We start from the raw sequence: 23,046 nt of genomic DNA, 5'->3' as shown, positions 1-23,046 counted from the left end.
ATCAAGCCATGTATCCTGGTCCTGTGAGCAGTCGGCTGGCGAAATAATAGAAGTTATTAAGAGTTCAGCCATGCCACCCAATAGGAAACAAAATTTTACTGCTGAGTGGTACGACTGGGAATGCATTAAACTCAGAAAAAGTCATTTGCAATGCTTAAAATTTTTAGGAAAACCAAGTCTAATTTCTTTAAATCGCTCTACCTAGATGCAAATAAAATGTATAAGAGAATATGCAAAAATAAACAAAAAACTTTTATGGCAGGTTTATCAAAATGTAAAGACTCAAAATCATTTTGGTCTAAAGTGAGATTGTTAGGTGGCGTTAAAAATGTTTCAGCAGTTACAATAAATGTAGAGTTACTAGCAAACCATTTCAAGAAACTTCTTAACGCCTCAACAAACTCACAACTATTTCAATATGCTTCACCCTCAATCACTATCTCAGACCTAGACGACCCTATTACAACAAATGAATTGCAAGCAACCCTTAAAAACATGAAAAACAACAAGGCAGCCGGGCTAGATGGAATTCCAGCTGAATTTTATAAAAACTCATCCCCGTCTTTCATAAATCTTCTTCTTGATTTTTTTAATAAGCTCCTAGAAAAAGAAGAAATACCTCAGTCATTTTTAATGTCACAAATTTGTCCAATTTTTAAAAAAGGAGATCCTAGCTCACCAGCAAACTATAGGGGCATTTCGATTCTTTCTTGTTTGAGAAAAATATTTACCCAAATTCTATACTACAGGCTTATGAGGTGGGTAGAAAAAAACAAATTGCTCAGCACTTTCCAAGCTGGTTTCCGCTCTGGTCTTTCAACTGTGGATCAAATCTTCGCACTCTCCAATATAGCAAAACGTTTCATCGATAGCAAACAAAAACTTTATGTCTTTTTCATTGATTTTAGGGCAGCATTTGATACTATCAACCGGAATTCACTAATTTATAAATTATCAAATTTTGGTATATCGACGAAATTTTTAAGACTCTATAAACTTCTCCTCACAAATACTTGCGCTACTGTGTCAAATGGGAGTTCCATATCCAGCTTCTTTAACACTGATTGCGGTGTGCCCCAAGGTTGCCCCTTAAGCCCGATTATGTTCGCCCTTTTCATTGACGATGTCTCCCGTGATTTTCCTGGGGGTGTTAGGTTTGGAAATATACTTATTTAGGTACTACTTTATGCGGACGACCTTGTTGTTTTGTCGGACAACCCCACCACATTGCAGTTACAAATTAATAGACTTAAAAACTTTTGTGATAAATGGGACCTGAATATAAACACCTCAAAATCAAAAATTATGATTTTTGAAAGCACCCGTCGAAGGAGAAACCCGCTAGAAGCATGGTCATTGGATCGTGAACCTATAGAGGTCGTTAACCAATTTAAGTATTTAGGTGTTCTATTTTGTAGCAATCTAGATTTCAGGCCCCATGTTAAGGAAAAATGCTTATCGGCAAAAACTGCAATAAACCTTATATGGAACAAAATCTTCTGCAATAAGTACATAGACATCTCAGCAAAATTTAGAGTTTTTGAAGCTACTATAAACTCATGCTTATGCTATGCCAGTCAAGTTTTTGGTTACCAAGATCTTGATGAATTTGAGATAGTGCAACGCTTCTTTTTTAAACGAATATTTAAACTTCCAAACTATACACCAACTTACGCTATACATGTGGAATCAGGGATCCCTCCGATTTTTCTAAAAAATCTTAAATTTAATGCCGATTACATAATAAAAGTAATGCAAAGGTCAAATGAAAATCTTCATAAACAAATGATGGATTTCGCATTCCGAAGGAATTTATCGCCGTTTAAAGAATGGTATGAAATAACAAATGCGCACGGATTTAATCTAAACCTTGGTACAACTTCTCTTGACAATTGGAAGGTAGGTAGGTTTTATGAATGTATTGCGTTGGTTGATGATTCATTGTATCTCAAGTTCTTGAATAGGGCTCGAACCTCTCCAAGCAGATTGGTCTATAAGCAACTCAATCACACTTTGTTTGTAAACAATTATTTTAATAGTAATCTTTCTGCAAATCAAATAGGTACTTTGTTTAAAGCAAGAACTGAGATGCTAAATCTGAATTACAAACCTCACAGAAATGATAATCCCAGGTGTAACCTCTGTAATCGAAATGAAATCGAAGATGTCAACCACTTTTTAGCCGTTTGTCCAATTCTACAAGAACTCCGAAGACTTTATTTTTCAAAAAGCTTTCTCAATCACCAGGAAGCGAAACAAATTTTAAACGGAGAGTGGGTTGGAAGGACCTTTACAATTTTATTGATCATGCCTTAGATTACAGGAACAGTTTTTTAGAGTAATTTTAAATTTTTTAATATATTTATATTTATGTACCATTATCTAAGATGTACCGAGGAAATATATATTATAAACTTGGATATTATGCTTATTTAAATTCAATTTATTTATTCAATTGTCTACATAATCTATTTATAAACTTACTATAATCTTAAACTTTCTTTTTTGTTAATTCTCGATAAATGTCAATTTTCAGGCAGACGGCAAATATATTTTTTGCCATGCTAATGTTCTTATTTAATTTTTCAAATGTATTTCGAGTTTTGTTTAAATAAAGAATTTATAATAATAATAATAATAATACTGACAAAAAAAATCTTAATATTGAATATTTGTTTTTAGTTTTTTATACTTTATTTTGTTTACCTACTCCTATTATTTTGAACAATTCATTTTGGCTTTATTTTGATAAAATTCATGTTTTTACTACCTTATTTGTTTTAAACAAAGTAGTCTTTAAGCATAATAATAAAAGACTGGATTACCTATTTTGTACAAAAGAAAAAATAAATTTTAAAAAATTATACAACTTTTGAGTCACGATTTAATCTAAAAAGAACAGGCACTCCTATTTTTTTGAACACAACTGTAAGTTAAATGATATTATAAAGTTATAAATTTTATAATAAGATATGATTTTTCTCTTTGTTTCTAATTAGTTGTCCACCAATAAACGCTGTGTTTTTCGCAGAAACTGCCATATGAAATAAATGTTATGTTTGAGAAACATTGTTTTAAGTTTAAAAAAATATATTTAGAAAAAAAATATTTTTGCACAAAAAAAAAAACAAAAGAATAATATAGATACTACTTTAAAAGTGAATTCAATTTGTGTTTCTAATTAGTTGTCCACAGCTGTACATTCAATAATTTTTCAATGTAAATAGATTTTATTTTGCATTGACATTTTTTTGTTATTTTTTTCACTGACAATTTTCGAATGCAAATAATTTTAATTACTCATTCATTTTGTCTAAATGCAAAATTGTTTTTCTTTTTTTGTTTGTATTCGAATATTTAAAGCTCTACTTGAGATATAGCCGACAAAAAAGGAATCTCAAACTAACGCGAACGTATAAACGGAATTACACAATGGATTTAGATTCCATGACTTTTATCCACTTAAAATGGATAAACGTCAAAATGTTTGATTTCACAAACTGGGAAGATTCGAATAAATATTCATTGTAAACTGAAAAAATAAACCAAACAAACTTTTCTAAATATTTTGCACCAAAAGGCATAAAAGTCGTAAAAACACAAACACCATCACAGATTAAAAAACTTTCTTTTCTAAGTGAACATAATCATTAATTATGATATATTTCATATTTTGATATCTCTCGAAATGATAAGATCGCCTTCCTTAATTTTGTTTTTATATTTCGCCCCTTTTTGTGTAAAAATATGAATTTGAAATAAAAAGAGAAAAAAAAACATTCTAGAAAACATAATTTTGTCAATACACTTATTTACTTATTTTGTTTTTATATACTTTGAGGTTTTATTTTTAAACTTCCAAGAAATACATATGCACATATTTATGTACATAATATTTACATAAAAACAATCTTATCAGTATTTTATTTATCTGCATCGTTGATAATAAAATCCGAGGGTATAATAATTGATAAGTACACGCGCTATAATCAACAGAATTTACTCACATGTTTTTTTTGTTTGGTGCTTATTTTGTATATATGTATATATATTTTTTGAAAAAAAAAAACATTACCTTTATGTAAAATGTTTTTGTATTTTTTGTCACACTGTGTCACTGTATTCACCTTTTTTTTGTAAATATTATTATTGTTTATATGCGTAGAATAAAATACTTATTAATTAAAAAGATTGTATATTTTCTTTTGAAACACAAAATCGCGAAACAGAACAAAGATCACTAAATTGTTGATTTCTTATACATAGCTACTTTATTTTGATGAACATATTTGTAAAGTTTGTTTATTTATTTCCTTTAAAAAAAACACACGGACAGTGTGTGTAAATAAAACAAACAATTAAATAAAATTAACAAAAGTAAAAAAAAAAAAGTCTTTATTTCCGATGAGTTTTTATACTGGTGTCAGTTGTCAAACAAAAAGCGGAAAAGTGTAGTTACAGCGAATCAATGTATGACCAACAAGGCAGGGGACAGCGCACTCTACGAAAACTTAACGAAGGCGACTCTCGATGCGGACGACACTACGACCAAAAAGTATCTGCCATCATATAAGTCCAACAACAACAACAATTTCAAAACAACAACAATAATTTATATGCAATGTATTCAATTCAAATAGACAATGATATGAGTGTTCAAGTTAATATAATTAAATCTGTTCAGGAACTCGCATTGTATCGGTGAGCTGCTTCGGCGCTGCTCTGAGCTGCGCTATGACTTATTTATATGAGCTCAAAGTATGATAATATTCTTTAAGTTACTGTACTGGTTGACAGTTGTGTTGTATGGGCAGAACGAAAAACAAAAATTAACAAACAAAAATAAAATTGTTTTCCGCTTTTTTGTCCCATCATATATAACTGAACATATCTTCTGGAGCGGATTTGATTTAAGTTGTCAAAATAGGAATTTTGTGAGAATTGAAGTTTTTGGGCGACATCAAAAGGCCCACTGTTCATAAAAGTTTGTGAGGATATGATATAGACTGAATTTCCTTCTTTGACTGTAAGCGCACGTGTAGTGTAAACAAATTGTTGCATTATAAATAGCCCTTTATTTGGGCAGCTGTCACTTTCGAAGCTGTCATTTTTTGACATTTAACAAGTAAATACTACGCCAATAGGAGTTTTTCATTTTTATTTAAGAAAAGACTTCTGAACAGAGTTCGAGCATCTATGAATTGATTTTGAAACACAAGTTAACACATGTGTAGCTGTCACCATTTGACATTTGTCGAATTACTTGTCATTTTCTTTTACAAAAACAAGAAATAAGATTCAAAACTCTTAATTTAAAATTTAAAAAAAATGAATTAGTGAGAATGAAGCTGCTTGTGTTAAACATGCTCAATTATTTTATTCTGAGCTCTGACTAGTGACACTTTTGAAGCTGTCATTTTTGACATTTAGTAAGTAAATACTACGTTAATAGTCGTTTATCGGCTTTAACTTAGAAAAGAGTTCTGAACAGAGTCAGACCATCTCTGAATTAATTTTGAAACACATGTGTAGATGTCACCATTTGACATTTGTCGAATTACTTGTCAACTTCTTTTACAAAAATAAAAAATAAGATTCAAAACTCTTAATTTAAAATTAAAAAAAAAAACTAATAAGTGAGGATGAAGCTGCTGCTATTTTATTCTGAGCTCTGACTATAAATGCACCTGTAGTGTAAACGAATTGTTCCATTTTAAAAAGACCTTTATTTGGGCAGCTGTCACTTTTGAAGCTGGCCTTTCTACATTTAAAAAGTAAATACTACGTTAATAGTCGTTTTTCTCTTTTAACTTAGAAAAGAGTTCTCAAAAAAGTCCGATCATATCTCAACTACTTTTGCAACACACCTAAGCACTTAGCTGTCACTATTTGACATTTGTCAAAGTACTTGTCATGATCTTTTACAAAAACAAGAAATAGAGATTAAAAACTTTTAAATCAAAATGGAAGTAGTAATTATAATCAAAAGAAGACTTTTTTAAGAAAGTGAGGATGAAGATTCTGATAGTTGTCTTCAGCATTCAACTCGGTCTCCTCAATTATTTTATTCTGAGTTCATAGAGGGCGCTCTGAACATCCTCACAACAGAGTTCTATTATGAAATAACGAACGGCAGAAAAAACGAAGAAAAACGAAACTCATGGCGTAGAACGATTATGAGAAACGAAAATGGAATCAAAAAAATGTTGCCAGCCAAAAATGAAAATGGTATATTTTTAAACTTCACACCTATTTACAAATGTCAGAATGTGAATGTTGGAAAAGTTTTAAGTTTAAATTTGTTTTGCATTCGGTTCAAAATATCTTATTTTTATGTTTTTCACCATTATATTTATTATTTAACTTACATTTTTCTCCCTCGTCAAAATGAAAACCAAACTTTCAAGCACTCGTTCAGCTTTTGTTTTGACGGGTTACTGTCAAGTGTCAAACATTATTGTGTTTTGGTTTTTTTTTATTAAAAACGATTTTCGTTTTTAATAATAACCCACCAGAACATGTTCAGCACGAACAAAAATTTGAAGCTCTGAACGTTCAGAAGTAAAAAAAACACAATTTTTTAGTTAGGTTAGTGTCTCCCCTCAGCTTAAATAGAAAAACGCCTTCTAATAAAAATGCAACGATACGTTCTTTAAAAAAGACATTGAACATAAATAAATATTAAGGCGAACAGAACATGTTCAGCACGAAAAAAATAACAAATTTGAAGCTCTGAACGTTCAGAATTAAAATGAAACACCATTTTGTTTGACAGTTTAGACTCTGCCCTTAGCTTAAATAGAAAAACGGCGATTAATAAAAATGCAACGATACGTTCTTTAAAAGACATTGAAAATAAATATTAATAAAAATGCAACGATACGTTCTTTAAAAAGACATTGAAAATAAATAAACATGCAGAGCCTAGATTCTAGTAACTTACAACTGATAACTCTCATTACTGTATGCAAGTAATATCACCTACGGTTTTAGGGACCAGTTATAGCTATTATTGAAATCAAAATGGAAATTGTTTTGAATGTATATTTGACTGGGTTTTGTTTTGATTAAAATTAAAAATTATATGCGGATCGATGGGAAATCACACAAAAAATGTTTATTTCTATTTTCCGAGCGGAAATTCATTTTAATGAACAGCTGATACTTTTATGTTAAAAAGTGAAAGGAATCGTTCCATAGATTTGTGTTCCAATTTAACACAATTCCAATGACCGATTTCTGACAGCACCGGTGGATTTCAATTAGGACATTTTTTTCAATGACAAAAATTTTCAATGACAGCTATAAACGAACTGCCAAAAAAGTTCCAATAATTGGATTCAATGATGAAATAATAGCTTTAATTGGCCCCTTACACTGAATTCGAACGGAAAATTTGAGAAAGCACTTTTTTACGACAAACATTGCTTCAAAAGGCAGAGGGTAGTACCAGCGAAAAGACTTTTAGGTGTGACAAGCAGGGATATAACTAACCCAAGACCTCTGACATGAGCATCCCAGGTCGCCAGTTATAGCTAACATTGGTTTTCATCATTGAAAACAAACATTGGAATTTGGAATTTTTGACAGGTCGTTTATAGCTATCAATAAAACTGACATTACTGACAGATATCTGTCATTGGAATTGTGTGAAATTGGAACACAAATAATGGAATCGTTTCACTTTTAAACGTTAAAATATCAAACATTTTCCCGGATCGATTTCAATGTAGCTATAACTGGTCCCTTATGGAATTAAAATTGTTAAAATTCAGGTGAATATTTTAAATTCACAGTTCGCAAAACTAAGGAAATGTGTTGGTTTGACGAGAACAAGAGCCCTAGCGATTATTTGACTGATATAATGTTCAATATTAATGAGTAATGACAAACCTTCATTTTTACAGTAGAATTGACATCTCTTGAATTCTTTTAAAAATATCCGTTTTTTTAATATTAAAATGAAACTTCTCAATGGAAGCCCCTGTATTATTACTTACAAGTGGATGCAGATTTGTGCTAATATTCTTATAGTTCGTATTTTTTTTTTCATTGACTTTTTATTTTAATACTAATGGAAATTAATATTAAAAACACAAACAAACATTTTCGCAAAGTTTGAATAAATGATATTCGTATTTTATAGACTGTGAGATATTAATTGTCAGCGGTTTTTCAAATTAACCAAAGGCGCTAAATATGTAAATCCGCTGTTGTTGTTTTTTAACCAACCTTAACAGTAGTTGACGATAATTAACACGCACAACAACAAAAACAAAAGTAGATATTTACCAAGCAAATTATTGTGCACTCCATTTAAATAGATTCACACCACATGGGGTAGATTTTTTTTTGAAAATACTGCTGGTTCTCTTAGTAATTTTTGGTTTAAAATTCCAATACTCATTCTGTTCTGTTTGGTTTTTAAGAAAGAAAAATATAACTCATATTCTAATGAAGATTCTCTTTACTCTTTCATGTATTTTGTATTCTCTGTCTCTCTTTTAAGGTCTCTCTCTTTTTCGTTTTTTCATTGTTTAAAAATGTACACATGCAAATGTTGTGTTTTATTCAAATGGAATTATAAATTTTTGGTTAAATAAAATACGTTTCTAGGTTAAAGAGTAAATGCAGCTTATTTTTGTTTGTATGTTCTTTTTGTTTTTCCCTTCAGAATGAGAGCCACATTTTGATGAAGTTTTTGGATTTAATTTAAGCAGTTTATATTTAAATTATATATTAAAGCAGGATGGTTGAAGATATATTTTGATGAAATTAATTAATTCTTAATTTTGATAGAAAATACTTCACACCATTTAGTAGGGAATGTATTATTCATAACTAAGTCCTTGTTTACTGCCGTTCTTTGGGTTTGGCAAATTTACAAAAATATTTTATTTGTTTTTTATTTGATTAACAACATAACATTTGACAGTAAAAACCAACTTTTGAGTTTGTGAAAGTTTAAAAAATTGAAGATATTGAATAAGGCAAAAAAGGATTATTAGATATGAACTTAAAATATTATGAAATTTATTTACAAACAAAAGATCAAAGCTCTAGTCAACTTGTTACAACCAACAACACTAGCATTAAAAGTATTCCGCCCGATGATGAACAATATCTAAAAACAAATATGTTGTAATTATTAAATTAAAAACAAATAAAATAACTTGTATTTATTTATTTATTTGTCGTAAACTCTTAAAACATAAAAGAATTAAATTGATGTTTTGATTCTGCTTGAAGGAACAACGAAAAGAGAAAATCTGTAACTAAGTTAAATGCTTTATGATATTTCTTCTTTCTTTCTTAACTTTGTTGAGATCATCTAGTTCTGATATTCCTAATTTTTCAGTGCGAGATCAGAGTTAACCCTTTAAATTTAGTGTTGCAATCAGAGTTAACCCTTCAAATTTAGTGAGTTAACTGTGGTTTAAATGTTCAGATATTTTTGACAGATACTGGAATATTGTTTTATTGTGGAAAAATGAATAGATTGTGTAATACCATAATAATTGACTCATGTAAATTGTAAATATCCTATTATTTTTTGTTTCGAACTGTCAAACAGAACCCGAGCTATTCAACCAATGAGATCGCTCGTTCTATCTCCCAATAGAATAGCTCGTTGTAATTGATTTAAACAAAAATGAAATAGCGACGGACATTATTAAAGTAGATGTCGAAAAGAACGGTCAATTTGTATTCTTTCGAGGTATTTTTCCCTATTGTATGTAAAATTTTAAAAAGAAAAGAATATAATTTTGAGTATATTAAAATTGTTGTAATATTCAGATTACGACTGTTTTGAGAAGAAAAAGACTTATCAGATCGCAACCAAATCATCTTTATTAGGGGAAGAAGGTTAAATTTTGTTTATTCATTTTATATAATTTAAAAAAAAGAACAACATTTATGATTAAAAACAATGACTAGTAAACCAAAATGTCAAAATATGTCGACTTCTATACTTTTATTTGGCGTTTTTCTTTTTAGTTCAGAGAAAAGCTCCAACTGTCTTAAAAATAATTGTTTCTTTTTGAGCTCGGATCGTTCAGAGCTTCAAATTTGTGTTTCCTTTTTAGTTTTGTTCAGGGCGAGCTCTGTGAGCTCAGAATAAAATAACAGAGTAAACGGAGTAAAATGCTGGACACAAACAATTTGAAATTTCAAAGCCGGGAAATTAAAAAAAAAATCATCGTCATCATAAAAATGGCGGAAGAGGCTGGTCGCTCTAGTACAGAAGAAAAGATAATATAGAAAAAAAAAAAATCCAAAAAGCATTTTTATGAATCAAATTTATTTCAGGCGTCAAATGGACCAACGCTATGACTGTTTTTTTTAATTAATTTGATTAAAGAAAATTTTGAAAGGTTTCAAACAGACCACATTTCAAATCATGACTGTTTAGTGCTCAAGTTGTTTCCTAATTAAATCAGAGAGCTCTGAACATACTCTGCTCAGAACTCTACTCTACTCTGTTCGCTCAGTGCTCAGCTCTGAACTAAAAAAGAAAAATGCTAATTGACAACTGAATCGATAAATTTTTGAGTGATACCAAACTATGACACCTATGAGATAAAAATTAAACCCCCCAAAGAAAAACTTTACGTGTGTTAACTCTGAACTCAGGACTTACTAGCTCTGGGTTTAACTCTGATTCAACTCAGAACTGAACAAGTGGATATTACGAGTAGGATATCATATATGAAAAACTGTCGTTGAGATGTTTGGCAGGTGAATTGTGGTAGAATCAAACTGACAGATCTATTTGATGCCGAAAACCTGATCTTGTTATTGAGATATGTTGGTTGCCTTGCAAACAGAGTACACAATTGTATGATACATCTTACAAATATGTAAGTTTCCAAATAAGTTTATAAATAAGTTCAACTGAGTGAACTGTTTTAAAGCATTTTTTACTTTACAAACGCAATTACTATACATTTAATGCACTGGAATAATTAGGTTTTTAGCTTAAAATACTCTTGTTGATAAAGGTGTACACTTTTAAGTAGTTCATATGTTTTGTCAGCTATTTTATTTATGTGACTATTCCACGTAAATATTTTATTAAATACAAGACCCAATTTCAAAAAATTCAGTTGAAAAATCTGAAGTTTGATTGTTGAAAAGTAATAAAGCTTCAGCTTCTCTTTCCAAATGATTAAACATTTACATTTGATAGGATTAAGTGCTTAAATAATTTTTTTTTCAACAACCATTCTGATATTCGTTCAAGGGATTCATTTATATTATGGACATAATTTTCTATTTCACCAAACTGATTTTATAAACTTGGATATCAAAATAATAATTACTAAGTCATTTATATAAAGGGAAATCAGAAGCGGTCCTAAAGAACACCGTTTCCTATAAGAAGAAATTCTGAATGTGAATTCTTCAAAAACATTCAAAAGTGCTTTGTTTTGCATGAAATCTAGGTTGAGTAGGAAATCAGAAATTATGACTTTTATGTGTTAGCTTTGTTGCATATGTATAATTCGTTCACAAATTTAAGACAAATAAGGAAGAATTAATATTGGCCTAAAATCATTACCAGTTGAATTCTATGGAATCGGTATTATTTTGGCCTGTTTCCATTTACTGGGAAAACACCGCTTATAAAAACAGAAACCAAAATATTTCCATCATGTCAGTCAGCCAATCCGCAATAAAAGCCATACGCTCTTTACCTCAAAAATGGTGTTGGAATGAAATGGAATAATCAGCATTATTTTGACATTCTCTTTCGTAGGAAAGTTATTCGAATTCGTACGATACGTATTTTCACTTTCTAACGATTCGAAAGTTCATTTTGATTCGAAACTTAAGCAAACTTTGACATTCTTATCATTCGAAACAAACGTCATTTATTAAGCGTTCACATTTTGAAGAGAGAAATTAAAAGAAAAAAATGTAAGTTCTATTTTTTTTTCCGAAAAATAAAGAAAATGTTATATGTATATTTTAATGAAAATATGTTGATGTTTTAATTAAATCAAATTGGACAACGAGGGAACAGAAGGACGTTCTCATAAAGCTGATCTAAGAAAACCCAGAAATCGCGAGGGGTTTTTTAACAAATAGAAATGACGTTGATCGGTTTCTTCTAAAAACATGTTCCCGTTCTTAGTCATTCGAATTAACAAACAAAACTATTGCCATTGTTTACTTTCTCCAAAATAAATAAAAAACTACACCCATTTGAAGTTTATAAACTTTGATTAAACGATTTTAACGACTGTGTAACTTTTTGGTTCTTGTTGATAAATGTGAAGTGTGACCAGGTGTGATTCAAATAAAGATACTTCAAAGATACATTTTTTGGCAATGCATGTGAGACAAAAGCAAATCGAATTATAAGTACATTAATTATTTTATTAGATTTAAAGGTGCTGAGTTAGCTGTACAAAATTTTAATATATTTTTTTACTTTTCATATCAATAAACTTAAATTTATGTTCCCATATTCAAGGTTACAGTGACGGTTTTTTAAATAATTAACATCACTTGCACTTAGAACTTTATTAATTTAATTTTTCTTAAGTTAAGATACTTTTTGGTTCAATGAAATTGGAAGTTTGAGGAACAATTTTAAATTTTGTTACTTTGGTCACACTAAATAAGATCGAAACTTCAAACAGCTGACTTCGAATTCGTGTTCATTTCGGTTCATTTAATGTATTCATTCAATGATGAACATTATTCGTTAGAATGTCAAAATACAGAAATTTCATTCTAATGAATAGATCTATTCTAACGAATTGGCTATTCATTAGAATATCAAAATAAGGCTGAATGTCTTATTTCATTTGGTAAAAGTCCAGAAAATGAGGTAGCAGATTCCTGAGAAAAACAGTTCTCAGAGCCCTCTTGTGGTATAAGAGAAAATGCGATCAAAAACAAGAAAGATCAAAACTTTAAAAAGAACTCCCCAACTAAGAGCTCTATTATGAGTATCAGTTTGATAGTTGATAATATCTATCAACTATTTGATGAATCCGTATTATGAGTATCAACTTTTAATTTTTCAACCGATTGTGAATGAGATTTTTTTCTCGTTTGACACTTTCAATTATTGTTTTAAAATTTTGTCATGTGGCTGGACTTAAAATCGTTTTAAAAAGTATATTTTACTTAGGAACAGAATAGTAAGTAACAGAAAGCAATTGGAAAGAATGGTGGAGTTAATGGAGCAAAATACTGAAGTGGCAATGGGGATTTTGTGGAGTTAAATAGAACGATTGACACTGTTGGTTGTGCCATACCAATATAAAAGGCGTTTCCTACGCTGGGGCAAATAATATTAAAACCGCTGCTAGTTTTAGTACATTAGGAATAGATTGCTAACTTTTGATCGGTTTAAGTTTTTCCTCAATATCGTTTAACACCTCCAGAAAGGCCTGTTTGGAAAGCCTGAAGTTTTAAATGAATCTGCAATGAAGTTTCATTAGCCTATGCAAGAATTAAAGAAAAGTATCTTATAACATGTGTTCGTCCAAATCCATTGGATTGGAAGAATCACGTAATGCTCTGAGTATTTTAAGTTGCTGACTTGCGTTGACTTCATCATAACTGCCTTCAAAACAATTGCATCGAAGTCATAATTCCTTAAATTTTTGTTGAATTTGAAAATCCTGAGATATAAGTTTTTTGTTTGCTACTAAACTATTTTTAGTTTGTATTACTGCAAGAAGGAATAATAAACATTAGTAATTAGTAAGCTAAACATCAGCATCTTCGGATTTGAAAGCAGTATTATCTTTAGGTTTTGTAATGAATACGAGAAGACACCGGGCCATATATTAAGTAAATGCAATGCAATGAATTACCAGAGAAACAGATATTTGGGAATTATACTATTTCTAAATACTTTAAATGAATTAATAGGGCATAATGTAAAATTAGTATTTTTATCAAATCCATGATGGAACACAATAGATGTCTATCTCGCGATACATTAGTACCTCATTAAAATATATATCTATTCATTCAAAGCAACTTGTATTTGTCCCACCCTTTATGTATACAAAATACTTCGCTTATTTTAATTTCATATAACATGGGTTTTCTTTACGAATAATTTACTTTTGTATTCTATTTCTTTTTACTTATTAAAATTCTTTAATTTAATATACGGTTCATTAATATTCAAAAACTTCCCATATAATTACCATTTTATTTACTCACATAATGTGTTTACAGTTAGGTGCAAATCTATCCAACAACATATACACTCCGCTCCACTTGAATAGAAACAAACTTTTTTCTTACTATCAGAACGTGTAGCACTTTAGTAAATTTATAAATTCACATCTTTGTTTTAGTTCCTATAAATTAAACTGCATGGTCAGAATATTTCAGGAAAATACCATTAGGTTATTTTTGACCCCTTTTCTAATTTCTTCATTAAAAAACCCTGTTTTTTTTTGCACCGCTTGAATAGAAACAGTGTGCGTTTTGTTTCTATTGGTTACGGCTACGGTTACGACAAAAATTCTTCATTAATTGTTCGATCAAAGAAAAAATGGGCCGCGGAAAACCATTATACCTTGCAGAAAAGGCCAAAATAGAAGTATACGCGGAAAACAAGCTTCCCCTTCGCACAATTGCCAACAAAATAGAAAGAAGTGTGAAAATTGTTTGGTCGTACCCTAGAAATAAAGACAGCTATGGAACATATATGAAATGCAGGCAAACAAGAGCCACAACAGAAGCAGACAGAAGAAAGATTATTAGGCTGGCCTCCAATTCAAGGGACTCTGCTGCTAAAATCAAGAAGAAGAGTGGTATTGCAGCTAGTCTTAACACTATTAGACGTGTCATTATGACGTGGAAAGAAGATTGGACAAAAGTGGTATTTTCTGACGAAAAAAAAATTAATTTAGATGGCCCGGTCGGTTATAATTTCTATTTTCATGACATGAGAAAGGAACCAAGGTTTTTGAAGCGCCACCATACATAGCCGAGAAGGCGGTGTAATGGTGTTGGGGGCCAATTTCCTGGTTTGGAACAGTTGATCTGCAGTTTCCCACGTTGAAAATGACGGGAAACTCCTACAAGCAAATATTGCAAGAAGCTAAGGTTACCAATGTATTTGAACCAATACCATGAATTTTTCAACAAGACAACGCACAGTGGTTCGGTTTGTATGGGAGAGCGGAAAAAAGTCTGTAAAATCTGAACGGTTCAACGGATTTAAATGAAATTTGACATACATGTTATGATTAGTCTTATACATATTTGGTCAAAATTTGGTTGAAAAAAAAAATTATAAACAAATTGACATTTTTCTAAAATTTGAGGGTTTTTGATTTTTGTATGGGAGAGCGGAAAAAATAAGTCTGAACTATTAAACGAATTTGAATGAAATTTGAAACACATGTTAAGATTAGTCTTATACACGCTTGGTCAAAATTTGGTCAAGAAAAAATTATTAGAAAAAAAGTTATTGACATTTTTCTAAAATTTGAGGCTTTTGATGTTATTTTTAAATAAAAGTTTTTTTTAGTAAAAATCTTAACTTTTTATTTTGAACAAAATATTATTACTAACTATGTATATTATAAAATTAAATAAATAAATAGATAAATACATACAAAAAATAAATAAAAACAATTATGAAGTAGTAATTTTATGATGCTAAAATGAGGTTTTTAGCGTCTGCGCTGATTGGAAGTATTTTCTTTTTTGCCTGTGGCCTTAAACCTGTTATTATTGGATCTGAGGATATGAGTATATGATGCATCATATCGTCATTCGCCGCAATTCGGCTGCATTTTCTCGAATGAAAACTTTATAATAATTATTTCGGCATTCTTGGGCTTCCTCGGAGAGCGATCCAACAGGAAATGCACAGCTTTTAATTATTTCTTCTCCATGGATCAAAACCTTATGTACGGTTGCTGGCATATTGTACTATTTATATTTCTCAACAAACAGTTCAGCAGTTTCCCACATGTAAGCTGCACTTTTTTTAAAAACTAATTTTTCATTCGACGTTATTACTTCAAGAACAACAGCAAACCGCCGAATTAGGGATACACTTTTGGTTAGTTCTACCTCGAAAACTCCTTCGAGCCAATGAGTGTATTTTTTTTCAAAATGACTCTTTTTTTCTATAAACTGCGTTCCATCGACTCAAAAAATGAAACATAAAACGTTTCTAAGAGATTTTATTCTAATAAGCCAGGTAATACAAAATTACGCTTTACACAACAAAAACAAAGCAATAAAACTTTGAAAATAACACCTTTTTTATTTCTCCCTGCTTTTCAGCAAAAAATTAAAAAAATAAAGGATTATCCCTAATCCTTTTCTTTATTTTGTATTAAGCTCTATCATATAATTTAAAATATTATAAAACTATATTGTTTTTCGTGTGTTGTTTCCAAGAAAATTGAGTTCAAAGTTAAAAAAATTTTCCGGGCAGAAATAAATGGTTTCGCAAAAATCGAAATTCTCAGACCTGGGTCAATGTATTATTTTTTTTTTTTTTAAATAAAGTTTGACATTTTTTCTTAAAATAATGGGTTTAGCCAGTTCATTCTGACAATTAATAACGAAGAAATCAAACTTTTTGGTAAATACCACCGTCAAAACGCAGTTTTTTGAAATCCGATTCAGTGAAATATTTTTGATCATAACTTCCACATCTGCACGTATCTGCAGCTGATTTTTTCTGTGCTTTGACATGAATGTATGCAGCATATGCTAGCATACTTACTTTCTTGGTATCTTTTGGCGCTTTTTTTTAAATCAAAAAGTTTAAAAAAAACACATTTTACTTATAGAAGCTATCTTTTATAAATAATCATTTTTTTTTTAGATAATCGAAAATAGTACAATTAAATTATTTAAGAAGATAGAGAATTTATTTAAAGGAACTTCGGAAAAAACAATCTCAAAATTTGTTGAAAATACGGTTCGCAATTTGAGTAAAATTATTTTTCAACTTTGAGGGCTTGTAAATCAGAACATACAATATATATGTTAAAAAATACTTTTAAATCATACGCTCGGGTTATATAAGAGTACTTAAACATAAAATTTAAAAGGATGAATATGACTTCTTAAAAAGACTTTTTTCCGCTCTCGTACCACTGTGCAACGCGCCAATCCACAGCGGAAGGATCATTAAAAGTTGGATAGCCGAGAAAAATGTTACCTTACTTCAATGGAAACCGTACTCCCCGGAGCTAAATATTATAGAAAACGTATGGGGATGGATGGTTCGTAGAGTGTACGACTTTGGACGACAGTATGATGACAAAGAATCACTTACTGCTGCTATCAAAGAGGCATGGAATGCAATTTCACTAAATTACTTAAAACAACTGTATGATTCACTTCCCAACAGGGTTTTTTAAGTTATTTCAAATAATGGTGGTAGCACACATTATTAAAATATCATTTAAAATAAAAAAAATACCCTCTTTACTGCATTTTTTCAAATTGTTTCCTTATTTAAGCGAATGTTTCTGTTCAAGTGGCGAAAAAAAACAGTGTTTTTTAATGAAGTAATTAGAAAAGTGGTTAAAAGAAGTTAATAGTATTTTCCTGAATTATTCCCTCTATGTAGTTTTATTTGCAATAGATTCATCTTATAAGAACTAAAACAAAAAGGTGAATTTATATATTTACCAAAAAAAAGTATGTTTCTATTCAAGTGGAGCGGAGTGTATAAACGTGATACATATAATTTTAGTTAAATTAAGACTTTTATGTTCGATATCTTCTTCGCAATAGTACAATAAAAAAAAAACATAATTTGGCACAGTTTTATATCACCTTACTGTAAATGTTTTTTGGTAACATACTACGTTATTATTTTTCAATGATTATCAAAGTTAGGTTATGAACATTCTAAGAAGATACAAAATTAAACAATAGATACAAATTAAACTAAATACCAAGCATGTATGTGTGCACCAACACCAAACAAAAATAAAATATTCTACTTTCACATATCACAGACTTATGTACAATGTACATACATAAAGTCGTTGTACTAAAAAGAGAATGCCAAGACGCGCCGCGCCGCTTCACGCCACGCCACCACCGCCACCGGTAAAATTTTTGGCAAAGTAAATCTTTCCCATGTATAAAAGTATCTATAGTTTTTAAAAAGTTATTTGCAAGCACTTTTTGGCAGCCGATACACTTGCACTACCAATATGTAGCTACAACACGCATTTTAAAAAACAAAAAACAAGAACAAACATTTATTCATAGAGTGTAGAACTTATCGTACTATTTTTTAAAAATATACTTCGTAGGAAAAATATTTTGAAAATTATATTTATTCTCTAGGGCTTGAAAATTAGGACAAAACTGTTAACACAAATATAGCAATTAAGGTAAACACACAGAAGTTTAGGACAGATGTAAGCTTAACACACATTATGCATTCATAAACCCAGAAGACCCAGCATAAAATTCTGTGATGTCTGATTTTGCTATTTTTAATACAAAACAAAAATAGGAACAAGCATTTTTTGAGAAAGTGCGAGCTGTAATTCAATTTAAATTTTATGTGTTAAATTTTATTTCTTAAGAGAGTCAGATAAACTTATATCTTACGACCTTACGAGTTACGAGTGTGCTATTTGAAGGTTCAAAAGAGGCACGTTTTTAGAAGCAAAAAAACATTTGATAGGTTTTTATAAAAAACAAAAGAGATTTACTATGTAAATGACCAAGAGTGATATCAACAAAAAGGTGGATTTCAAGATTCTGAATCGAATAAAACCAAAATCAACAAGACCTTCCTTTGAAATTTAACAACTGGTCAGATCTGCTGCGCCCGTAGACAGGACAGAAGTTAGCAAAGTGTCTAACCATCTATTCTAGAATTTAAGGCCAAATACATTATGATAGTCAAGGTAGAAATTTATTAAAGCCAACTTTAACAGCAAGTTATATTAGAACTTATAAAAAATGGAAACATTCACAGAAGAAACTGGCTAAGATATCGCCAACCTATTTTTCGTGATAACGTTACATATTTAAATCGCCAAACCTTTTATAAATTACTAAACAAAAGAAATCTTGTCTGGAATAATAAACTACGTTCCTTAGAGAAGAATGGAAAACGCTTCTGGAATATTGTAAAAATTGTAAAAAACAAACATCGACAGCTTCATTTTCTGAAAAACGATTCAAGAATCCATTATACGGATTTGGAAAAAGCAAATGCTCTTGCTTTTAGCTTCTTCCAAAACCATTCTGTAGCACAACACCTAGGCGATGTTTCCACAGATCATCTGGTAGATAAAACTATTCAAAACTTAAACCAGATGATTTTTGAAACACCACAAAATATGTTAGCAACTCAAGGAGAAGTAGCTGCAGTTGTTCACACACTTTAATCAAGAAAATCTAGTGGGCTCGATTAAGTTAAAAATGTTGCCTAAACACGGAATAATCTTCCTTTCATTCGTCATAAATGTACTACATAATACATACTTGGAAAATAGGTAAGGTAATACCAATACTCAAAGCCGGCAAAAAGTCTGTTAGGACTGAAAGTTATAGACCAATCAGTTTATAAATAAAATAAATAAATTAGTTGGCGCAACAGTCCATGCCTATTCTACTTAAAACTAAACCCTAATACTATTAAACAAGTATGTAAGCCGGCCAAGGCTTGAAACCCTATCCTGATTACCCACTATAAAGTGCCGATTGGAGCCACCAAAACTGGTTCTCCTGCTTCACACTATCAGTTCGGTCCCGTTCGGACACAGCCCTACTGAACCGAAGAAGCTCTGCTCCGCCTTGTGCCATGACGTCCCGATTGTACAGGAGTCGCCTATCCACGGTTCGTCGTCTGACTTGATAGATTAGCGGAACTGCCAATCTATCCTGTATCAGATCGCATCTGTCTAAAAAGAGGAATGCCTCTGGTGCAATGAATCTGCTCAAGCTTGCACTCAAAATACTCGTCGTTCGGATAGAACGATCCGAAAATTAAACTGTTGGTCGAAGACATAGATCTTGCAATGTGATCTCGGACGAGTTTTATCACGAAATTGTCAATTCTGCTGATTCGAGCCCCGTTGTATAGGACCTCGTTGGAATAGTAATGCGTGTAAGAAGATTCGGCTGCCGCTCGAACACCCGAAACTTCTCCATCTGGGAAGGGGCAAAGTTGAACCACACAATACAACGATAAACGATCATCGGCCGCATAAGGACCATGTAGCAAATTACATTCTGGGTCAAGCCGACTGACCAGATACCTAGGTACTTTACTACACTTTTCCTCACTAATGGCTGACATTGAAGATCAAGGATGACCATCTTGCGCCAATTCTTGCACGTATCCCTCGTGGCCCTAGCCAACGGAGTCCGGAACAGAATTGTATCCGACTTTTGGACATTTATTTTCAGTTTCCAGTCGTCGCAATATCGCTGAATCTTGTCGAAATCACGCTGCAAGAGAATTCTAATAACCTCGACCTTTCGGGCCGTTCTGTACGCAATAAGATCGTCGGCGAACGTAATTGCCTTTGTAAGACTACCTATCAGCTCGATGGTGTAAACGCTGAAAGGAATCGGAGAATTCACCGCTCCCTGTTGAAGACCATTTTTAATTAAGAATGTTGTGGTAGAAGTTACATTGCCACTTTTGGCAACAAACTTTCTACCGTTAAGCTTATCAAAAAGTATATACAACAATGGCTTGCTTATGCCAAGCCTGCTCAGTTTTAGGTAAAGACCCTCTATCCATACGGTGTCAAAGGCCTTTTCCAAATCAACCAGAACAGCACATGTGCATTGTTGTTTTGACTCATTCCATTGGATATCAGAAACGAGTTTAGACGCAGCATGAATTGTGTCATGATCGGCCTTGAACCCGAACTGTTTATCCCAAAATTAACGCAAGATTTGAATTTGCCGCCATTTGTGCAGTGAAGTGTTGGCAACCCTGAAAAAAAGCAATTTGACAGCTAACAGTATAGGGTTATTAAAAATTAAGCGTTACACGATAAAACAACGTGTCTTCATTATTAAAGAATATTTCAAAAATAGTGAAAGCTTGGCGGCTGCAGTTCAAAAATTTCTTACAAAATATGGTCGGAATAGTGTTTTAACTTCGTCAACTGTGAAGAGATTAATTGAAAAATTCATGGAGACTGGATCCGTTGGAGGCGCCAAATGTAAAGGCAGTGCGTGAGAGTGTTGCTGACAATCCAGGAACCTCAATTCGACGTCGTGGACAAGAATTGCAAATTTCAAGAACCTCTCTACAGCGTATGCTCACCAAAGATCTGTGTCTTCATGCTTACAAAATTCAACTAACACAACAATTGAAGCCTAATGACCATGGACAGAGAAGAGAGTTCGTTGAATGGATTATTGAACATCAACAAATGGACCCTGATTTTTCGAGCAAAATCATCCTAAGCGATGAAGCACATTTTCATCTTGATGGCTTTGTCAATCGCCAAAATTGCCGCATTTGGGGTTCGGAGAACCCATATGTGATGCATCCACAACGCGTGACTGTATGGTGTTGATTTTGGGCTGGAGGCATAACTGGGCCATATTTTTTTGAAAATGATGCTGGTCAAGCAGTGACTGTTACTGTTGCGACATGATTACACAGTTATTTCTGCCAAAATTGGGTGATATTGATGTGTCCAATATGTGGTTTCAACAAGACGGTGCCACATGTCATACAGCCCGTGAAACAATTCAATTACTGCATGAGACATTTCCAGGTCGTGTACTCTCTCGTTTCGGTGATCAAAATTGGCCTCCTCTTTTTATAGGGTTATTTGAAATCACAAGTCTATGTCAACAAGCCCACAACCACCCGTGCATTAAAGGAGGAGATTCAACGCTGCATCAACGAAATTCAGCTCATTTATGCAGAATGGCCATGGAAAATTTCAACAAAAGAGTGCGCATGTGCATGCAAAGCCATGGAGGCCAGTTGTCCGATGTGTTATTCCATACATAACCCTATCCTATGTACTTTACGAGTCAATAAAAATATAACCATCAAAAGACTAAAAACGGAGTTTTCTATTTAATTCAAATCTTGCGTAATTTTTGGGACCCCCTTAACAACGCCAATTTAAGATTCCTCATTTTGTACACGTAAACTTTGATAACTTTTGTTTGAAATCTCCATAGCTCAGCGGCTTTTCATAGTCTCATCGCGCTTTTCAAAGAGTTTTTCTCAAATTTGAAATTTGAAATTTAGAAGGAACCGTTTGCATACAATTCTTGATTTATTGCTAATATTTCGTAAATGACATGACCTAAAGCAAAAAAGGGAAGAGTACGATATCTCAGGCTACAAAGTTGTATGACTGATTTGTATAGAACAGTTAAAAATAAGCTTTTTTTACTATGGGAGGGGGGAGACCACTCAAGCAAAAAAAAAGTAATTTAATTAAAATATTTTTTTGTGTAATTTTCAATTTTCTCATGAACTAGAAGACATAAAATCATCTAGTTTTTAGTTTTTGATCAAAAACAAACAAAAAAACAGTAGTAGATAATCTTCAAGTTCTGAAAAATTACACTTTAAACCTTTTAACTTTTTTTGCACAAATTTTAAGTTTAAAACAATTTTTTTCAATAACTATGAATAGTTTTGACTTGAATTAAAAACAAGCTAATAGACAAAAGTTTTGGCTTTAAAAAAATGTATAAAACTTAGTTGTAAGTAGTACCAATATTATTTAATAATTGTTTTCCATTTAACGTACATATTTTTTAAATTGCCCCTTCCGCCTAAAAGGGGGTCGATAGCCCCCCTCCCCTCCGATAGTAAAAAATGTTTGTTTTTAACTGTTCTATACAAATCCGTCATTAAACTTTGTCGCCTAAGTTATCGTTCTCTCCCCCAAAAAAGCAATGGATAATTTTATAGGAGATTTAATTTCTTACAAAAAAGTTCTTAAGCACCAAACCCCTAACATTTTACATAACATTTAATTTTCATAAATATCGTAGTGACAATGTACAGTGCCGGTAAAAAAAATAGCACCACTAGTCAAAATTTTATTGCAAGCATAAACA

The 23,046-nt window shown here is 31.5% G+C and overlaps 1 protein-coding gene across 5 annotated transcripts in view; it reads right to left on the bottom strand.

Moving 5' to 3' along the window:
- LOC129943153 (myosin-G heavy chain) overlaps positions 1–23,046 on the bottom strand; it is a 147,854-nt gene that overhangs the window by 77,869 nt on the left and 46,939 nt on the right. The window contains exon 1 of one of the 5 annotated variants that reach the window (XM_056052413.1): positions 4,076–4,325. The exons of the other annotated variants lie outside the window; for them this stretch is intronic. The gene's annotated coding sequence lies outside the window, so the exon portion shown is untranslated. Of the gene's footprint in view, positions 1–4,075; positions 4,326–23,046 lie in introns of those variants that run through there. 5 annotated transcript variants of the gene reach the window in all.

The sequence above is a fragment of the Eupeodes corollae genome, chromosome 1 (assembly GCF_945859685.1).
Source record: "Eupeodes corollae chromosome 1, idEupCoro1.1, whole genome shotgun sequence".
Classification (NCBI taxonomy): domain Eukaryota; kingdom Metazoa; phylum Arthropoda; class Insecta; order Diptera; family Syrphidae; genus Eupeodes; species Eupeodes corollae.
This window is presented reverse-complemented; position numbering and strand designations above follow the sequence as displayed.